At 42.7% G+C, this 19,795-nt stretch overlaps 1 long non-coding RNA gene across 1 annotated transcript in view; it reads left to right on the forward strand.

Moving 5' to 3' along the window:
• LOC144771882 (uncharacterized) overlaps nucleotides 1-17,841 on the forward strand; it is an 86,158-nt gene extending 68,317 nt beyond the window's left edge. The window contains exon 3 of the long non-coding RNA XR_013599532.1: nucleotides 17,597-17,841. This is a non-coding gene — a long non-coding RNA (uncharacterized LOC144771882). The remainder of the gene's footprint in view (nucleotides 1-17,596) is intronic.
• The last annotated feature ends 1,954 nt before the right edge of the window (nucleotides 17,842-19,795 follow it).

Below are 19,795 nucleotides of genomic sequence, written 5' to 3' on the forward strand. Positions count from 1 at the left end.
ATGTCCTCAAAGTAAAAACAACAAACAATATCCTTAATTTCAATAAGAAGTCCCACAATATATTGCCATGACGACTTTTTTCCCTCAATGTTATTCACCAACAGTATTCTTGAGTGCAAATTAAGGTGAGGCACCTATGGCAGGAATCAAAGAGTGTTTTTTTTAATGTGAGTTTCAGATGGATACATTTGTATTAATGTGCCTCCGAAAATGTACCATATTTTTGAGTGGTTTTCAACTATTCAGTTTTGGGCATGGCTAACAAATGTATCACGTTTTGCCATAAGTGTATCGCAATTTTGACTTTGTGCAACTTTTGTCTTCAATGTGGATCATAATAAGATTTGATGTTAGCTCTGTAAATATTTAATATTTAAAAGCACAAAAACGTAAAAGCTGGTGCTTTATCCCAAGACGTCCGCTAGGCTGTGGCTGAAGCATTTCTTAGAGTTTGAACAGCCAAATTCCTGCTGAAGGCCCACACCAACCCTCTACTCCTATATCAACAACAAATTATCACTAGTGATATGTAAGAGAAATCCGTGGAACGGTGGAGTAATGAGCAAGAGATACACTGGGCTGGATTTTTCTCTCAAGCTGGACTCTGTGTAGTCATTTAATAGGAGAGTAGGATTTGCTGGATGGAGCATAGTGAGTAACAGCACTGGCTGTGAGGAAGGGGGAGACCACAGGTGAGCATGGGTGCAAACAAGTTAGATATGAACTAGTCCACAGAGACTAAGGCTTACTTATTTTGGCAGCAGATGCTGCTGTGATGATCCACCTACAGACCGGTATAACAGGAGAAGGCCCAAGGGCTTCACTGTAACACAGATTGAGCAGCAGCAGTTCAGGGAGCAAATACCTGGAGGTATGACAAACAACGACACACAGAGCAACAGTGAAAAGATTGGGAATTCTTACAGTAAACCGAAAGGGAAGGAAACAACAAACATGAGGGCTGGATAAATAGGTACAAACTAGCTCAAAGTGAACAACTACAACAACTAACGACACATTGCCAGGCATCAACTTCCTATTTGATAGTCAATTAAACACTGGTACTACACCTCATGTTCCAGTAGTATCTCAGGACCCAGGAAGAGAATGTGATCTCAAAACATGTTTCGATGGACTTTCACCATCTCTTCAGAGGCTTCGTGAGCAGGAGTGGATAAACGGTGCTTAAATGGACTACGCTGCCCAGAATGCAACAACATCAGCACACCGGCGGCCAGTTAAGGTACTGTGTACTTAAGAATGCAAGGGGCTGCGAGTCATGCACAGCTGTTTTTCCTGCTAACAAGGTCTCTGAAGAGATGGTGAAAGTCCATCGAAACGCGTCAGACCACAGGATGTATTACGGAATCGGAAGCTGCCGGTTTGTCATGTATAAGGATGTTTCCTTCCTCGCAGTATTGTGCTGCCTCAACGTCAGTGTGTTACAACCCAACAAATTTAAACACCCGTAGGCCAATCCTGTGCTCAGGTGTCACATGATAAGTGGAGAGTATGGTAAAAAGATTATTAAACACCACACTCGATCTACTCTAGGCACTGGCCGCTGCTTAATACAACACTTGAATTTAAATTCTTTGAAAATTGTAAATTGAAAAGATGGTCAATTACATCCATTTTAAGCAATAAATAACTGAACAAATACAATGATAACATTTCTGTTTGATCACAACTATTACTAATGCGAACACCTTGTCCTTAAAAAACAGATTTGTTAAAAGAAAAATACATAACTGCTTCTCATCTTTACAATTGAATTCATGATTGGTTATTTCATCCACATTGCTAGTAGACAAGCACTACTACGTGAATTGACTACCATCATTCTGTGGTAAAATATCATAAGCTGCTCGCCCTACCAATTAAACGACCCCCAAAAAGTGCAAGTGCTAAAGTGCTTTAAACATAATATCACATATGAATTGTTGAAACATTGAACAATGCTAAACCAATTATAAGAGATCCCATCCGGGAACTCTATATGTGATTCTAGAAGTTGGGTAGAGAAAAAGGGCTAGGAGAAAAATCCATTATCTGAATTGTATCCAATTACGGATCTTGTCAAGGAAATGTTTTTCCCTCTTTGTAGTCGTCTGCATAATACATAACTTACATGCATAAACATAATAATGCAATGTATCAAAATCCAAAGTCGGTCCAAAAAGCTGGATGAACAGATACTCTCAAAGTGAAACCTAATCCGGAACCATAATCTTCACATTTAGCGATATATTAAGATATCAAATGATTCATATAATTAGAAATCTGTGCAAATGAGCCAATAAATAGTATAAAACCACTCATTCATAAAAACTATAAATAAATAGTAAAACACACATCAACCGGTCACATTACAAGGATCTAAAATTATAATTCATAAAAGGACTAAGAATGTGTCCAACTGATGTATACAAAATGTTAGAAAACCAAAGTGCTTAAGTGCTGTAAACGAATCCTGTTAGCTGTAAACAGTGCAAATCAAGTGTTCTTTATAGAAAATGGTGCAAATCTTCGCAAATTTTCAGCCCTCTCGGATTCTTGGTATCAAGCTTGATTATATATTTGGTTTCCAGTTGCCACACAGATCTTTCCCTGTTCCCCCCTCTTGGTGGGACACTGTAAATTACGTAATACTGTAGAAAATGTAGGTTGTTGTTATGCTCTGTTTTGACATGCCTGGCAACAGGATAAGATGGGTCCAAGTTAACTGTGGCCTCAGATGTTGTAAAATTTGAGCATGAACCTGGAGCTTCGTGCTCCCCACATACTGTAGTCCACAGATACATTTAAGGACATGTACAGCGTGGTCAGTCCGGCACGTAAAATGCCCATCAATTTTAATGGGGACATCAGAAAACAGCATTGACATATGTATTAGTGTTCACCCCAAACTTGCAGGCCCGGCATGTACTGCCCTTAAAAAAGCCTTTCTTGGGGGAAAGCCAATTGCTTTTGTCAAAAAGTTCAGGGCTTGTTTTCACTAGATCACTTCGCATAGAATGCGGCTTACGATACGTAAAATTTGGTACATTTGGTAAAATACCTTGAAGAACAACATTCGTTAGAACAATCGGCCACTGAGTATTGATGATTTTTTTGATAGTTTGCGACTGTCTACTATATGTAGATATGAATCTGCAAAAATTCACAGACGGTCTTTATTTATTATTATTTATTTATTTAGCGATTTGTATAGCGCCTGGTGACCCAAGGGCATCCCCGCGCTGTAAAAAGGTTGATATCCATTGAGGGAAGGGAAAGGAGGAGGGACATTTATTTCGGGAATAGGTGCGTTTTCAGTTTTTTGCGAAAAACCAGGTAACTGGATTCCAGTCTGAGGGTGCGTGGGAGGGAGTTCCATCCCATGGCCGCTTGAACCGAGAATCGTCGTCCTCCTGTGCGTGTCCTTTTGAATTTGGGGATGTTGGCTAAGTGCTCATTCTCCGAACGGAGGGATCTGGATGCTTTGTAGGGGGTGACCAAGCTGCTGAGGATCGCAGGGCCAGATCCGTTGATTAGTTTGTGTGTCGTGCACATGGTTTTCAGAATTTATAGTAGTGACAGTATCAACGGAGGGATTGTTTCTGATGGCTTTGGTTACTGTTCTAATCAGTTCTACCCTCTCTTTTTGATTGACTTTTATTATTGCCAAATCTAATTTGCCTGCATCATAACCTCTTGCCATAAGTCTAAGTTTGGCTGCTTGTTGTTCCTCCTTAAGTAGCGACTCTGAGCGGCAAGCTCTGCGGATTCTCAGAAACTCGCCATAGGGCAAACTAGCGATAGTATGATGCGGGTAGAAACTAGATGCATGCAAAAGCGTATTGCCTGCTGTGGGCTTCCTATACAGACAAGTTTCAATTCCCTCCTGATGGGCTGTAACCTTAAAATCGAGGAAATTCATGGAAAGGGGATCAATGTGTGATGTATATTTTAAATTCAATTCATTCACATTGATCAAATCTCCAAATCTAATTGCTTCTTCTTGAGTCCCTTTCCAAATAATAAAAACATCGTCTATGTATCTGCACATCTCCAGCACATGTTGTTCATAAAGTGTCTTGTGCTCTATTCTTAGGACATGCTCCTCCCACCAGCCTACATGTAAACATGCATAGCTGGGGGAGAAACATGCCCCCATTGTTACACCTTGTTTTTGTACAAAAATCTTGCCGTCAAACATAAAAACATTCTTAAAAAGGCACCACTGCATCATCCTTAATAACATTTGATTGTGTTGGTACATGTTAATACTCCTGCTCTTAAGGTAATGTCCTATGGCCTGGAGACCGTCTTCATGTTTGATGCTAGTATATAGCGAAGCAATGTCAAGAGTTAAAAACAAATAGTCTACGGCCCACTGCCACAGTACTTAATTTGAATAAAAAGTCCCTAGAGTCTTACAGAAATGTAGGCAACTTAGTCACAAATTCTTGAAGATAAAAATCCACATATCTGGAGGTACATTTGAATGTGCTATTTATCGCTGATATAATGGGTCTGCCTTGCAATGGTTACAAACCTTTATGTACTTTTGGGATTAAATAAAAGGTCGGCAGTGTGGGATGTTCTTTGTGTAAAAACTTAAATTCATCTTTAGAAATTAAACCATCTCGTTGCCACCTTGCCAAATCATTCGTGTAGTCCCCATTGATTTTCTTAACAGTAACCCCAATGCTAACTTCATAGCATTGTGTGTCATTCAAATGTTTAAAATCCTCAGTTCTGTAGGATGCCTTGTCCCACAGAACAATATTACCTCCTTTATCTGCATTGTTGATAATCACAAAGTCGTTGTTCTTGAGTTTGTTCATCAATTGGAATTACTCTTTATTGCTGCCTCCAAATTTAGTTTTGGATTTGCATGTGTTCTTATGTAGGGCTTTCAATTCCTCGGTTATACATTCATGGAAAATGTCAACTGCATCCCTGGGCATAATGGGGACAAACGTAGAGGGAGCTTTGATTGGACTAAATCCTGGTAATGAAATATTGATCCCTTCCTCTTGCGCTGCCCTTTGTGTATTCATATTCTCATGCCCAGGTTCTGGTTGATTCTCTCGCAGCGCAAACAGGGTATTTAAAAGTGGAATCTCCCCAGCAGTGAGGGTCCCCTCAACTGTATGCACTGGACCCGTTGTCTTGCATTGACCATGAATTTTGATGGTAAAGTATTTCTTTAACTTTAATTTCCGAATGAATTTATAAACATCCACACAAGTTTGTACGAAATTAAAATTGCTCTCAGGGCAAAAACTCAAACCTAGGGCCAACAACTGTTTTTCAGCGTAATTTAATTCAATGTTGGTCAGGTTGATTATGGTTTGGGAATCCGCTTGAATTACTTGTGCCAGTTCTTTTTCTTGGGTGGCCCTCTGCCTCGTGCGTTTTAAACACTTTCTTCTCTCCCTCCTTCTGCGGTTCCTTTCTTTGTTTGTGGTGCCTGTTGGTTCCTCGGTTGTAACAACTGTTTTCTTTGCTCCCGGATAAAATCCATCTCCTCAGCATAAGAGAGGGGGCCCAATATTGAAGCAAAAGAACCGTCAGCACCGCTGCTGATGGTTAGTCAGTGTCACTACGGGCGATATGTATCAAGCATTTTCGCATTCGCAAAGGCCGAAATTCGCATTTTCGGTCTTTGCGAATGCGAAAATGCTCATCGGCATGTATGAATGCAAAAGCCATTGAATTTAAGGAATCGCAAAAAATATTTAGCGATATTGTACATTTGCAATTTGATATTTTGCGAAAATCGCAAATGTAAAATCGCAAATGTAGGAAATCGCTGAAAATCGCAGATCAGCAAAATGAGCAAAAAAAATTCGCAATGAGATGTATGAAAAATTCGCATTTACCGATTTTTGAAAATTCGCAAAATACAGAATCGCAATTACCACAAAGTAGGAGCAGGTGGTAACCAGGTGCAAACTATTTAAGCAGCACCAGAATTCAAAAAACTGTTTACCACAATGGCGGGCCTTTACATCATAGCTAGGAGGATGCGTTTGAGAGCTGCTGCACAGAGGAGGCTGTGGCAGGAGAGGATATTCCGTTTGCGCGTCACCATCTCCCAGCGCCTTGAGGAGGAGCTCTACACCCATTACAGGCTTGAGGAAGACAGCATAAATGATTTAATTGCAGAACTCAGACCCTACCTTGAACACCCCACACGCAGGACAAATGCCATTTCCACTGAAATACAGGTCCTGTGTTCATTACACTTGTTGGTCTCTGGAAGTTTTCAGGGGGTGATTGCCTCAGCAGGAGGGGTGTCACAAAGTGCCCTTTCGCGATTCTTCCATGCCTTCCTAGATGCCATGGTTCAGTGGATGCCACATCACATTTACTTCCCCAGCACATCACAGGCAATAGCACAGACAAAGCAGGACTTTAATCAAATTTCACATTTCCCACACGTGATAGGATGCATAGATGGCACACATGTTGCTATATCCCCCCCCTCATGCAATGAATACATCTTCAGAAAACGGAAATGCTACCACTCACTGAACATTCAGGTGGTGTGTGATGCAAAACACATCATTACTGACATCGTAGCAAAGTACCCTGGCAGCACACATGATGCATTCATCTTCCGACACAGTGGGATATATCGTAGACTCTCAAGAGGGGAGTTTGGCGAGGGATACCTACTCGGTAAATACCTTCAGACATAGGGGTCATTACTACCAACTACCATGTGCATGTCACAGGCTAACATATTTTTATCTAACCCACAGGTGACAGTGCTTATGCAGTATGGGATTTCATCTTGACTCCCTACCTCAATCCCAACAATGCAAGTGAACGCAGGTACAACAGGGCACACATTGCTACCAGTGGCACCCTCGAACGGACAGTTGGGATCCTGAAAAGCAGATTCCGGTGCCTCCATAAAAGTGGAGGTGCACTCCAATACAGGCCTAATACGTGTTGTAAAATAGTGGTGGCTTGTGCCATGCTCCATAATATTGCAACGAGAAAAGGGACACCAGTGGAACTGAGTGACTCAGGATCCTCTGATGTAGAGGGGCCTGGACCTGGACGTATGGTAGCTGGTAGAGCTGTTGCAGCAGCTGGGCGCCAGAGGCGTGATGAGATAAGGAAAAACTACACAATGACAAGTCATGTAAGTGTGAATGTTGATTTTAATCCTTAATAGCAGGATATGTATCAACTGAAAATGTACAGTAGTCATACAAGATATAATTAGCACATGTTTCATTCACAGTGCTCAGAACAGTAAAGGTGTGACTCACAAGTTAGATAATGCACAGACTAATGTTCATTTTAAGGTGTAGCCCTATTTGGTCCTGCCACTACGGCGTCTCTCTAAGGATGGCGGTGGGGTGGTGCTGCTCCTAACTGACTGATTATCTTCTTTGCTTGGAGTCAGTACTCCCGACGCTGTTGTGCGTACTTGGCGCAACTCATCCACAGCATTGGTCACTTGCGTGAGCGCATTTGCTATGTCTTGTGCAGCATGGGTGAATTGCCGCTGCATCTCAATGCTGCGCCTGGCCTGGATGCTACATGTAGCCGCCAGGCGGTTGATGGCCCGGGTGTACCTGTCTTGGCGTTGCCAACCTCTGCGCCTAGCACTACCCTCAGTACGCAATTCATCGCATACGGCCTGTAGGCCATCCTTCATGTCATTCCTGAGTGCACGGAAGCCCTCCCTCACCTCCCTTTGTAAAAGCTTCATGTTTTTGCCTGCAGGCGCTGCACCTGCAACATGTTGAGTTCCAGTCCTGCATAAACTGATTCCTCGCCTCGCCCTTCAAAAATGTTGGCCGTTCGTCGTCTGCGCCTGGCTGCACTTCGTGGGACATGCTGTTCTGTTGCGGGTCCCTGTTGCTCTGGCTGTGTGTCCACATGTGTTACATTTTCGCCACTTTCATCTGCATCATCCTGAATTGGCGCTAGAGGTCTGACAATGTGTCTCCTTCTTTGTCTGTGAGTGGTCACAGGGCTGTCCTCCCCATCTGTGTTGACATCTTGGCCTGCTTCTCCTGACTCAGTAGCTGTCACACTGCCTGAGGGCTGTGGCGAAGATGGTGCTGTGGACAGAAAAGCACACATTAATTGACTTCACTGACTTGCACTGTATAAATAACATTTTCACACATATCACATGTACATTGGTGTCTTGTTTCACTGTCAAGCCAGGCAGAATATATGTTTGACTATTTTAGCTGCAAATTTAAAACTTTGATTTACATGTGACTACATCTCCCATGATGCATTGCTGGGTCTGCTTGTGTGCCTGCCCTGGACTACCTATCTTGTATCTTGACCCTGGCTCACTGCTGGCGGGTGTTGGGGGGTGTTAAGGGTGTGAGGGCATGGTTCTTACCTTTTCCAGATGCTGGCTGGTCAGAGCTGTCCAAATCAGCCACTCCTTCCACACTCTCTGGTTGCAGGGTCCCCTCCACCAGTTTCTCCAGGGGTGTGGAATCAGAAACAGATGAGGTCCCACCACCTGTTAACCTGGACTGCTCCAACCTGGCAGCTAGTTTTTCCTTGGAGCGCAGGCGCAGGTCGTACCAGCGCTTTCTGAGGTCCTCCACACTCCGGGGTGTCACACCCACAGCATTCACCTTGTGCTGTATTTCTTCCCAGATCCTCCTTGTGCGACTCTGGCACCTCCCTGGATTTCCTTCCGAAAAGTAATTCATGGTTTGACACCATTTCATGGATCAGAGCCTCCAATTCAGCCTCAGTAAACTTCTGTTTCCTTTTCCTTGAGCTTTCACTCTCCTGCTGCTGGGATTCCTGCCTGGACGTGGCTCCACTCTCAGCCATGTTTCTCCAGGTGCACACTGCACTGTTCCAAACACACCTTCACTCTGGCTCTTAATCAGGAAGTCAGATGCAGCATGGGTAGTCGATCACTTCCTGGTTGTGATGTCATCATGCTGCACCAGAGTTCCTGATTGGATCATTCTAGAAAATCGCAATTTTGCGATTTCTCGCACAATTTAGCGAATTTTCGCACTAACTGCGATTTTCCATAGCGATTTCGCATATTATGCGATTCCTACATGTTAAGGATTCGCATTTGGGGAAATCGCTAATAAATAGAGATTTTTAAGAAATCGCTATTTATTAGCGATTTCTTTCATACATACCGAATTGCGATTCTAAAAATCGGTAAATTTAGCAGATTCAGAATCGCAATTCTGTACTTTCTTACATATCGCCCTACGTACGGCGCTAGATTCAGAACCTGAGGTTACACCACTTGAGGCAGGTAGCTGTTCACTATTGTGAAAGAATCCTGGTTGCACACCGGATCTGTTAAGTGCTTTTTGTTTTTTCACAACATCATATTTGCGAGCAAAGGTAAAAACTTGCCCTTGCTCGTAATCGTTTTTGTCCCTTGCAAATTTCCATACTTTTCTCATTTTGATGGTTTCTTCCTGTTTGTTTAATCCTACATGCATTTCCTTCACAGTTTTGTCAACAAAATCTTTATCGTTCGCATTGGTGAGCGCATCTATTCCACTTTGGATGCGCATTATTTCATTGAGGTCATGATCTCGGTCAATTCCAGCGTATTTAATAAGTAAACATACAAGCCTCATTGAAGCCTCAAGGTTGCTTTCCGCCCACTCTTTCAAGAGTAGCGGATTAGGCTTTTCAAAGTTGGAGGCCAACATAATTCTTAATCCTCTAGGCACTCGCCCTGCTTCATGATACTTTTCCAGAGATTGACCTCCCACCATTTCGTGAGTTCACTTCTTTTATGTTTTTCCAGCAATTTTGAAAGACTTCTAAGGTCTGGATTCTGTTCAGTAGTCTCTGTATTTTGGACAGCCTTTTGTCGACTACAGGCAGATTAAGGAAAAGCTCCTCCGCCGCTTTTTCTCTATTTCTGAATGTTTCGTCCATTGCAATGCACAGCAGTTTTCTCACTCGAAATGTCGTTGCACGTTTAACCAATATAAGCGGTCAAACACGCCAACAGCAACTAGGAAGTACCTCCCCACCTGCTCCCGATCGTTCTTATCACCACCCGACTTACTATCAACAGCAAACGATGCCCTTTCCAGTCCTCCGACTTTCCGGGACAGCACCTCGTTGTCAGCGGGATTTGTAGCGTCACAACCAAGCAGGGGGCTGAACAAGAGAAAGCTCCGCATGAGCTGAAAATCCAATTAAATCTGGCTTGATAGCAGCGTTCAGCCTCAGCACGGGGAGGGGTCCGTTAGAGAGAAGCCGAGCCGAGCCTCTCTGATTAACATCACGTTAAGCTCCCAGCAGCATTCCAGCGCGAACGGAGAAACGGACACTTCCTTGACTTCCAAGTTGCAAATATTTATTTATTGACTTTTTAAGTGAACTGCATGTGCATAAAAGACAAAGATGCGTTTCGCCTTGATCACCCAACGTCAGTGTGTTACAAGCCAACAAATTTAAACACCCAAAGGCCAATCCTGTGCTCAGGTGTCACATGATAAGTAGATAGTATGGTAAAAAGACTATTAAACACCACACTCGATCTACTCTAGGCACTGGCGGCTGCATAATACAACACTTGAATTTAAATTCTTTGAAAATTGTAAATTGTATAGATGGTCAATTACATCCGTTTTAAGCAATAAATACCTGTATATATATATATATATATATATATATTTAGCATCGCCTTCCGTACATTCATTACCACCACCAGAACGAGAGTTGCTTCGTCAGCTTTCGACCCCACGGAAGCGGGTCGCCTTAAATTCCACTCCAAACCTCCTATTTGCATTTATAGAAGGAAAACGAAGCTGTGTGCAGTTTCAAAAAATTTATCCATAGCCACTCGTCAAACGCGTTTCAGGTGGGTTGCACTCTTGTTCACTGACAAGGAGATTTAAAATTTGCAGCCATTTTAACACAATTCACACGTGATTTAAAAAAAAACTACAAACATAGTGCATTGGTAAAAAGACTCGTAGTTTGTGTTATACATTGAAGTTGACATTACGAACGCTTTTGACTTATGTGACACACTAATTTGATCTCACATGTCCTCACAATTAATACAAAGTGTATACAAAACTCCTCATGTTTTGCACGATATTTACACATTTTATCACCTGATAGTAACATACAAAATTCAGCCCCGTTTGTAATGTCAACTTCAATGTATTACCGATAACACAAACTACGAGTCTTTACACCAATGCACTATGTTTGTAGTTTTTTAAAAAATTATTCAAAATAGGCGGGTCCCTGATGGACCCCCAGCCCTGGGGACGACCGGCACCCGGGGCTTTTAAATGTTGGGAGGGGAGCCTTGTGGTGGCCCTGGGGACCGCTACCCCTCAGGGACGGCTCCTGCAGTGTCCCGTGGTGCCTACCCCCGGGACACTGCAGTTTGCTATGGTTTTTTGGAACAGAGAGCAGGAAACCTGCTCTCTCTTCCAAAAAGCAAAGTTGATTGCTTTTCTACATGGGGAGCAGCATGTTAGCTGCTCCCCATGTAGAAAAGCAATGCCGGCTCCTGCAGGATGCGGGGAGCTGGCTGAGACCGTGGGGGAATTGGGGACCCCCCATGGCCCCCACCGAGGAGGGCCACCCCCGGCGGATGGGGTCCCCGGTGCTAGTAGTGGCCTGGGAGGCCGTCATACGGCCCCTCCACAAAAAAAGGCCATGCCCCGGGGATTGGGTCCCCGGGCCGGAAAAGGCCTCTGGTGGGGGGCCCACGGCCCCCTTCCCAAATTGTTTTTAAAAAATGTTAAATTTAGGAGCAGTCCCTGGGGATGGGGTGCCCAGGGCCAAAAAATAAGAAAAAGAAGGGGGGCTTTTGTAAATGATAATTTTTAAATGTATCAATTGTTATATTTTTTTATACTGATTTACTACATTGTTTTTAACTGTTTATTTTTAGATATTTTATTTTATTAAATTACATTACATATTTTTAATATTAATTGAAAAAATAATGTTTTTAAAAATATGGAAATGGTAATATATGTTTTTTTATTTTATATATTTTTTAATTTATATATATATATATATATATTATATAGCATGGAAGGAAATTCAAGTTACTGTAAGTATGGTTAGAATGACTTTTTAGGATCAGTAGTGGGCTGAAAGATGCAGCACTGAGATCTCTCCTGATAACAGATGAGTAAATCGGAATTCGTAGTTCGGCTGATTTTAGAGGAATTTTTTAAAGTTACAAAACTCCACACTTAGAAGACTTTCCAAGTGAAACCAGTCAATGTTAGCCTACGGAAGGAAATTCAAGTTACTGTAAGTATGGTTAGAATTACTTTTCACGATCAGTAGTGGGCTGAAAGATGCAGCACTGAGGTCTCTCCTGATAACAGGTGAGTAAATCGGAATTCGTAGTTTGGCTGATTTTAGAGGAATATTTGTATGTTTCAAAAATAGACACTTAGAAACTTTTCTGGTGAAAACCACACAATAGATTCCTATGGAAGGAAATACAAGTTACTGGTAAGCACGCTTAGATTTACTTTTCAGGGTCCGTACTGGGCTCAAAGATGCTGCACTGACGTCTCTCGTGATAACGGGTGAGTAAATCGAAATTCATAGTTTGGCTGACTTTAGAGGAATATTTTGCTCAATAGTGAAGGAATGGGGCCGGGCCTGAGGTGATATGTGTGCAAACACGCCCTGTGGCTCATTTTAAGTTTGGGAATTAATTCCTCTTCAATCCTGAGGTCCCCTATGGGGCCAAGTAGCCCACCAGGTACCTCCATTATGCGCCAGGGAGCTGTGTTGCAGAGAGGTGTTCCGAGGCCATGCCCCCTTTTTACAACACTCTGCAATGCAGCTCCGTGGCGCTTACTGGAGGTACGTGTTGGGCTAGTTGGCCCCTAGGAGACCTCTAGATTGAAGAGGAATGTTATAAAGACTCCAGGCCCTCATAAGTAGGTTCAAGTTGTAGATTTATTCCAGAGAAATTAAGACAGCTTAACAACCACATAAGAGACTGGCAGTAAGCTCAGTCAGGCTCCTACTGATTCCCCCAGGAACACGGAGTCATAGAACAACAATGACATTCCACATTCCACATGGCCTATATACAACAAAATGAGGATACCACACACCACCCCATTTGAAAAAAAAAAAAAAAAAAGAAGAACTAAAATCTAACATAATCTTTCATCCTCACAGGAGCATGAACAATACGTGAACTTCTTCTTGAATCGTTTCCTTGTTCTTCCAAATGATCAACAGGTTCCAAGGAACTCTGTACAGAACCTGTCAAACATTCATTAAATACAGGAGGATCATCATTGCTAACATTTTCTGTAACAACACAAGGATCATTGACAACAATTGTATCATTTTCAATATTATCAGACCCAGAATTAACATTGGAATGTTGGTTATTCTGTAAAGTTTCAAAATTATCTAAGAAATTTTGAACAACTTCTCCATCAAAAATAGGTTGTGCAGATTTCTTGTCATTGTAAGTAGATTTGTCAGACCTAAAAATAGAAATGCGCCTAAAATTCCATATCTCGCCTCCTTCAATTCTAACAGCCTTACTGAAAACTTCTATTACCTTCAATGGATCAGACCATTTAGCCCATTTATTAAAAGTTGAAGGCCCCAATTTCACACGTACCAAATCCCCAACACGAACCGTATGGCCAACAGTCCTCTGTTTATGAGGTTTGTTATACATTTTATCCTGATACTCCGTAACACGTTCTTTAACCTTGTTAAAGTCTACATTAAACCTCAGATTCATTAGATTTCAACCACCATGGTAACAATTTTGAACCAGCCTTCCTACCCCTTAACAGTTCAAAAGGAGAGCAACCAGTAACAGAATTGGGAGAAGTGCGATAAGTTAATAAGGTTGCCAGTAATGCTCTTTTCCAATCATGACCACTCTTGACAGCTACCTGAATAGCCTCTTTAATAACCCTATTAAAGGGCTCAACTTGACCATTGGCCTGTGGGTTATAGTTAGAAACTCTCTTATGCGCAATACCATGTTCTTTAAAAAACAATTCAATTTCTTTACTAATAAACTGTGTACCATTGTCAGAAATGATTTCCGAATGTAAACCTTCACGACTAAAAACATTGTTAAGAAAATCAGGTGCGTTTCCAGAGGGGGAACTAAATCCCCTTGAATACTGGGGGTCCCTGGGGGCTAACTAGCCCACCAGGAACCTCCGTTTGTGCCAGGAGGCTGCGTTGCAGAGAGGTGTAAAAAGGGCCGTGTCCTCATTACACCTCTCTGCAACGCAGCCCCCTGGTGAGTTTCCAGAGGGGGAACTAAATCCCCTTGAATACTGGGGGTGCCTGGGGGCCAACTAGCCCACCAGGAACCTCCAGTATGCGCCAGGGGGCTGCGTTGCAGAGAGGTGTAAAAAGGGGCGTGGCCTCATTACACCTCTCTGCAACGCAGCCCCCTGGCGCGTTTCCAGAGGGGGAACTAAATCCCCTTGAATACTGGGGGGTTCCTGGGGGGCGACTAGCCCACCAGGAACCTCCAGTATGCGCCAGGGAGCTGCGTTGCAGAGAGGTGTAAAAAGGGGCATGGCCTCATTACACACCAATGCAATTACCATTAGGTCCTTACATTGGCCGGACCTGGCAGAGTTTACCGCACACGTTTATGGCTTCCTAGCATTCCTCAGGGTTCAGGAGGAGGAATAATTGTGCCGCAGGGCATTCCACGATTTTTAGATCTCTGTTACAAACATGAGGCTGTTTATCAGTTGAAGCTGTCGATAGTCAGACTTACAATTAGAAATGTATTAGATGATGCACAGAAGGTATTTTATTTCTATTCAAGGTCTATTTTACTAAGCATTTTCAATTCCAGCGCGTGCCTGTATGCTTTTGCCACTCTGGGTCTGTGGGGATTTCTTCCTATTTGTAGATTCTCCTTCACTAATAACTCAGAGCAGAAATGTCAGAGTTTGGGCAAATATTGGCTCAACCACGGTCCCTTGAGAGTGCTTTTGTATCTCTGAAACAAATATGTTTGGGAATTATGAACAAAAGCCAGCAGGAAAATCAATGTGTGTACTGATGAAAAAGACATTCAGCCAAAAGGATGCATCAAATGTTATTGAAGCTTTGACTTTCATGTGTATTTGTTCAGTACCTTCGTGGGCTCGGTTCAGAAAATAAGGATTTTTCTCTCCATTGGTCACAGATGTTCTTATTTTATGCATCCTTTGTCCGAAATGAATTAGTGCCCCCACTTCCCATAGAGAGTACCTAAACCAATTATGATCGCCAGGAAATAAAACTGATGTGGAAAGCCTGCTTGTTAGTTCCCACAAACTATTACACGTGGAAAAATAATCCTTCTGCTACTGAAAACAGTTTATTAGTAATCCACCGGGGCTGCCATCTGCCAGCAGATAGTAGCTCAGGAAACAATTGATTTTTCAGCTGCTTAACAAGCTTCACTGGATTATTAATATAGTAAAAGCCTTGCAAATACAATCCAAATTGGCTCATTTCTGAAAGCCTAGACGGCATGTTCTGACGCTCGGAAAAGAGCCTTATGTCATGATATAGTTTGGAGGATGGTAGGAAAGGAGACAGGGTTCCGGTATAAGTCAGTGAATGCTGGGACCTCCTGAATCATGATTTTAAATGAGAACTCCACAGGATCTGGGTGACAGACTAATAGGGCCTCATCTACAAGGAAATGACGCAGCACAGTGCTGCAAGCCATTTAGCTGCACCGTGATACAAAATTTTGAAAGCACTGGGATGCGTTGTATTAACACCAATATGACGCATGCCTCTGCTGGTGCACAATTGGCCGCCATGTGCTAGCGCAGGCACACTTGCGTCACTTTGCAGGGGTGCCTGCGCTGCGGGAATGATTGTTTTTGTGCAGGAAGGGAAGAATACAGCACGCATAGAAAGAAGAAAAAACGAGGAGAAATAAAAGTATTTCTCCTTGTTGCGCCATTCGTATACCTCCCCAGGTTACGCAGTCTCAGAATTACAAAATGTTGCAAATCTGGGAATGCGTCAGGTTCCATGGTTGTTGCGTGGGAACACCCACAGCAACACCCATGGAGCGCTCCTTTCACACAGAGTAATCCGTGAAATAGGCCCATATTTACAAGGCCATGAAAAGTCATGCAGGGTGACCTTATGTGGGTTTGTAAATATGGGAATGTACACTGCGTCGCTGGTGCGACAAAAAATGTGATGCACCATTGGCTCAATGGACTTGTAAATAAGCCCCTTTAGTTTCCAGGGTGATATCAGATCTGCTCTATAACCTATTTGATCTAGTAAGGCTCAACGGCCCAATTGACAAGCCCCTTGCGCCACCGGTATGTAACGTTTTCCCATGTTTAAAGTGATGCACCGGCAGCACAAGGGGCTTGTAAATAAGCCCCAGCATGTTTATCCTCTGCAAATGAAGGCTGAAGAATCTTATCAATCGCTGCTACATGTGAAAAATATTTCCTTATGTTTTCAGATATGTTTAACGTTGTCTGGAATTTCCTTTGTTAGAAGTGCTTCGAATTTGCAACCATCATTATTAGGAGAAAGCAGCTCAAAATATTTTCCAAAATACAGGCCATGTCTTTTATGCTGACAATATCCCTGCTGTATGTAAAGATGTGAAGGAGACTGTGGCCATTGTTGTGTCATCCCATTTGTACACCATTACCCACACTTATCTACAACTCTTTTGGTATGCACTTTGGGGAAACACTTGAACAGGAAGGCAAGAACCAGGAAAGATAGGACTGCGCCTTACACCAGAGAAATAAGTCACATCCTGGTAAGACTATTACCACCTGTTAAAGAACACGATTCCCCAACTACTTTATTCTACCGTTCTGTTTTTGGTGAATTTCTCCAGTCAACAAAATGTTGACACATGGATGGAAGTGGAGGCCATCGGTACACCCCATGTCATCGGAGAGCTCATCTTCCTGTCTCAACTTTTAATTTTGGAAATGGTAGCCCTGGTCCACCTTGCTTGAGCCAGTTGAACAGGAAACAGCGTTTACATTGCATGCACTACAACGCATACGATTACAACGCGGTCATTACAACGGCCGCATTGTTACAATGCAAGCCATCACATCGCAAGTCGTTTCTACGACTTGCTGTAGGGGGCGCGCTAAACAAAGGAATAGTATAATTTACTATTTCAACACCTTCCCTACTGTTGCCCACGCTGGAGTTGGAATAGTAAATTATACTATTCCTAAATCCAGCGAAGCCCCTGCAGCAAGTCGTAGAAACGACTTGCGATGCAATGGTTTGCGTTGTAACAACACGGTCGTTGTAACAACCGCGTTGTAAATGCATGCGTTGTAGCGCATGCGATGTAACTTTGCATATTCAATTGAGTTAATGTTGTTGATTACATTTGTTTGTAAACTGAAAAGGTGAACTGGCATGTTATATATGTGATGACGTGCAATTATCTGATAATCTTGAGGTGAGAAGGCCCTCCTGCGGACCACCTCGCTCGACTGTGGTGAGGGCGTGGTGTGGCATCGTATGTGTTTGTGTGTGTGTGTGTGTGTGTGTAAGTGGGTGATGCATTTTCAGCCATTAATGCCACTATTTCTTTTTGCTCTGACCTCCTCAGAATTTGTTGACTATTGAAGACCAAGGGCATACAATGAAGAATGACGAGGTTACCAGGCTGAGCACACAAAAAGAAGGCCATCACATCAGTGGTATGTCTCGCCCCAAGTGTTTTCCCTTCTTTGCTCTTCAGCAGGGTTACAGAGACAGATACGTTGTCTGCCCTAAATGCACAGATAAAGGCAAACATCCCTGACGTTGCTGCGTGTCTGCTCGATGTGAATGAAAACCAGGAAAAGCTTTCAAGAAACATCCATTCTGAAAATGACTTAGAGCTGAACTAAATACTTTGAGTTCATGTGAACCTAAGCTGATATGTAGAGTTGTATAAAGTCTGTTCAATGGTCTAATCTGTTGTAGCTTATTTTATCCTGAAACTCTTTTGAAGTTTTCTTTGTTTCATCTTTAAAATTGTAGTATTTCTGCATACAAATCACAATTTAAAAACATAATAACTCTTTTTTGCATCGTTTGCTGTAAAAAGGTATACTTTGTGTTTAAAAAGCAAGTTTAACAAGCATTTGCAATGCAATAGGTCTCGCATTAGGAAAGTTTGAGCTATTTGTATTGTAAATGGCAAAGTTTTTATTTATGTTTCTTTTTTTTTAAATAGCTAAATTAATAGCTTCGTCATTTACAATGCCAATAGTTATAACTTTCGCAAATGTGATACCTATAGCATTTGTAATGCAATATGTTTTGTATTTACAAACCGCGAGAGGACAAAAAAAAGCTCCGGACCACCGCCTCCTCTCAGGCCTTCAAAAGGGACCTCAAAGTTCTCCTCCTCCAGAGACACCTCCAAAAGTAATTCACATCCTCTTGCTATTTGTGAGGAAGACTTCCCACTACTGATAATTTCTACTTTCCATGACCATGGAAGTGACTTCCCAGTGTATGCCTGTGATTGGAGGGTCTGCCTTTTTGCAGCATTTTCCATGTACTGGTGTTCGGTGCCCTTTTGTAACATGCACACACCACTCTGCCCTTGCAACACACGGCTGCTACCTCTCACATGTCTTTGCCTTTGATACTTGCACAAGTGCCACCTTGCCCATGTAACGCTTGTTCCTGAGCCTGAGTGTCTAGCACTTATTGCAGGACTATAGCTCTAATTATACTCTGTTTTCTCTTATAACTGCACACTTGTCACTTTAATTTCCTCTTGTGCACTTTTGACTACCTCATGTATTTTGGTTGCTCACAATTTTTACTCAAGTATTTTGTTTGCTCACGATTGTCACTATTACCTTTACTACCTCATGTATTTTGGTTGCTTACAATTTTTACTCAAGTATTTTGTTTGCTCACGATTGTCACTATTACCTTTACTACCTCATGTATTTTTGGTTGCTCATAGTTTTTACTACCTCATGTATTTTGTTTGCTCACAATTGTCACTATTACCTTATGTAAGTAACGTATGTTTTTGCAACCTGTTCTTTTGTAATGTTTCTCATTATGTTTCATTTCTGTTCCTAATGTGAAGCGCTCTGACGCCTTCGGGTAAAGTCCGCGCTATATAAAAATGCATAAATACATAAATAAATAAATACCGCATTCGGGTAAAGTCCGCGCTATATAAAAATGCATAATTACATAAATAAATAATTACCGCCTTCGGGTAAAGTCCGCGCTATATAAAAATGCATAATTACATAAATAAATAAATACCGCCTTCGGGTAAAGTCCGCGCTATATAAAAATGCATAATTACATAAATAAATAAATACCGCCTTCGGGTAAAGTCCGCGCTATATAAAAATGCATAAATAAATAAATAAATAAATACCGCAAATCAAACATCCTCGTCACTCTGCCGGCCTGCGACCAGGAAGTCAGGCAGGCCGGCGCGACAACCGGAAACAGGAAGAAGGAGGGCGGGAGCCTATCCCGCCTCCCACGGAAGAGCCGCGATTGTTTGGAGCACCGGAGCAGGCAGGAGCCTACCCTGCGCCCCGGTGCCGAAGGAGGGAAGAAGAGTCCTGCTGCCGGGCCCTGCAGCTGAGGAGAGCCGCCGCACGAAGGAAGCCGGTGAGTGGGTTGCTGAGCTGGGGGGGGGAGAGCATGGGTGTGCGCGCGCGTGCGGGGGGGGCGGGCTGTGTATGTGTGTGTGCGTGCGTGCATGTGTGTGTGTATGTGTCTTGGAGTGCGTGTGTGTGACTGTGGGGGAGGGGGGTGTGTGTGAGCGAGTGTCTGT

This window comes from Lissotriton helveticus, chromosome 8, assembly GCF_964261635.1.
Source record: "Lissotriton helveticus chromosome 8, aLisHel1.1, whole genome shotgun sequence".
Lineage (NCBI taxonomy): Eukaryota > Metazoa > Chordata > Amphibia > Caudata > Salamandridae > Lissotriton > Lissotriton helveticus.